Raw genomic sequence first — 2,961 nt, forward strand, 5'->3', positions numbered from 1 at the left:
GACATGTGAGGGCAAGTGACATGGTCATGAAACCTCCCCAGCCTGCTGCAGAGAAGTCAGACCTTTCTGGGACTACCTGGAAGAGAGGTCCCGTTGAAAAGGCCCATTCAGCTTACCAAGATTTTGCAAAGAATAAAACAGCTCTAACTGTGATATTTCAGGGGCAAAAGGGGGAGCTGATGAATATCTGTAGGTGTCAGAGTTTGAGGCAAGAGGTCAGATTTTCAGGGGCTCTTGATGGTCAGGCCAGGGCCTATCTGAGTTAACAAGTCATGCCTGTTCCTTCTCCTCCTTCCCTCATCACCATTTCTTCTTGGTTGTTCCTAATTAATTTTGTTTTGGGGCCATACCCAACAGTTCTCAGGGATTACTCTTGACTCAGTGCTCAGGGATCACATTTGATGGTGGTCAGGGGGCCATCTTTGGTGGACCATTTGAACCTAGTGTATGGCTTGTAAGGCAAACACCTTAACCTTGACTATCTCTCTAACCCCAGAACCAGGGTTTTGAAGTTGTATTAAGACCCAATTTCCAACAGGGGGTTTGGGGAGGGAAGCCATGGTTCTGAGACTTTTGAAAATGTGCTTCTCCTTATGATAAGTTTGAGAGCAGATCACTTATTTTCACTAAATGCACAGGGCAGGTGACATGTTCTATACTTGGAGACAATGAACCAGACAACGATCTGCAAAAGTCTAGTCTTACAACCATATCCCACCTCCAAGCTAGTTCTCCTTTGAAGAAAAGGTAAGGGTAACAAACTGAGGGGCCCTGGGACAGGATGGGGGGGTACTCCTGACTCCTCTGTCTTACCTTTCCTGGGTCAGTGAGAACTCAGCTTCCCACATTAGCTCAGAACCCTCCTGGGAAGCACAAACCTCAAACCCAGCCAGGCTCTTCACCACTTTGGGACTGAGATAGAAAGTCTCACATTTTATTTTTCTCCTTCTATCAGTTGGGATCATTGAAAAACAGAGGATGTTGGCCAAAAAAAAAAAAAAAAAAAAAGGGGCTGTTTGGTATCAGAATGATAAAATTTAGAGGGGAAAAACAAGAGGGTAATAATCAACAAAATGTATTTTCCAAGATTCTTTAAAAAAAAAATAGGTAAGACTTGGATGACTGACCTCAGGCATTCTGGTTCTTCCTGCAAAAGTAGATTAGTTGATTCAGCCATTATCTTATTCTGGGGTTGTTTTTCCAACCTTCAGAAAGATGTTTTGTGAGGACAGACGAAAGGACAGATTGTGACCTTTCCAAGCACCCTTGTCAGGTGGCTTCATGTGCACAACCTCTCTTCAAAAAGAAAAAAAAAAGTTCTGCAATATATAAAAGCACTTTTTGAAAATTAATATCATCATTACAAAAATGAGCCTCTCCCTCCCCCCCCCAGACACCTCCTTTAACCTTGCTCAGCAAGGCCGCTGTTCCAGGCTTCCAGACAGGCCCACGGGAATATTAACTTACAAGGCTTTCCTTATTTTGCTTTTACTTGTCTGAAACGATTTCAAAACGCTGCGACTGAAATACAAGTTATTAAATGCACTTTACGAATGCGCAAAGGGCTTTCATTCACCCCCTCCCCAGTGCACTTTAGAGGAAAATGATTGGGAATGAATTTGTGTGCTTAGAAGATTTACAACCTGCCTGCTTGCCTGTCAAGATTTATAAGGACACAGAGATCTATCTACACACAGCCCAAGATTAGGAGAGTGACATTAAAAATCAAGTGAGTCTGTTTAGGGTTAAGCCCTCCATGCCATTTAAATGCCACCCTAAGATACAACGGAAGGACTTTGTGAATTTTAGTTGAGTGGATATTTTAAACTAAAAGTGAATTTTTTAAACTACAAATTTTAAATTAAAAGTAAAAATTTAAACTAAAAAATTTTAAACTAAAAATGAATTTTAGTTTAGTGTGATCTGAAATGGAGAGAGGGATTTTGAGGAAAGGATGCAGTTAGATGAATTTCCTAACTGGAAAAGTGTCTCCGTCCCCTTCCTTTTCGGGCTGGACTCTGTCTTCAAGGTGCCAGATTTTTTTTGGGGGGGTGCTGATCAGCGAAGTCACAGTTCCAGTGAATGTGCCCCTCACTTCCTGGGTACCCCAGTCTGGGACATCACTAGAGGCTGGGCCATGTCAGTGGGTTGCTGGCAGCTGAAAGAGGTTTCAATCTCTTGGGCAGATGTTTGCTGTTTCAGCCACTTCATTAATGTTGGAAAGAAAACTCCTGCCACTTCCAACCTCACTCTGATTGGCAGCCACACTTCTGCAGGCTTGAAAGAACAGAAGAAAGTGAAGTGTGGGGGGGGGGTGCAGGAGCAAAGGGGGAATTGCAGGAGAAGCCATCGATAAAACAACAACAACCAACCAAAACAAAAAACAAAAACAAAGAAAAGCAGAGAAGCGGGAGAATCACTCAAAGATAAAGATAGGAAAATCGGAACTGCACTCACTGACTGGGCTTTTATGTTCTCCAGGCAGTTGGATTTCATGCTTTCAGTTATTCCGGACATTATTAAGAAGCCCCAGAGCCTAGGTTGCGGGCACAAGGTGGATAAAGACCAGCGTTTAGTCCTTTCTTCATTGGCCCCTGGGGAGATCCACAAACAAAAAGTCTCAGCCGGATGCGCGAGCTGCCAGCCAGCTTAGGGGAGTGGAGCGACCTTCTTCAGCCGAGGACCTTCCAGCTAAGAAGGGTCTTGAATGAGGGTCTTGAACTATTTTTCACAGGAAGGTGGGTGGGGAAGGTGCAAACCCCTAAGGGAGGAGCTGATTTGGAAAAGGCTTGCATCGCAGCGCTGTATTCTAGCTTCCAGATTTAAATAGGAAAAGGAAGGCTCAGCCTCTAGCTGCAGGGGAGGGGGCTCCAGCATGAATTCCTCTCTCCCCACATCCCCTGAGGGGTCCTGCCCTAGCGCGCCCCTCTCCCCGGCTCCCAAGTCCTGCCTTTGTAGTAG

This window comes from Suncus etruscus, chromosome 8, assembly GCF_024139225.1.
Source record: "Suncus etruscus isolate mSunEtr1 chromosome 8, mSunEtr1.pri.cur, whole genome shotgun sequence".
NCBI classification, from domain to species: domain Eukaryota; kingdom Metazoa; phylum Chordata; class Mammalia; order Eulipotyphla; family Soricidae; genus Suncus; species Suncus etruscus.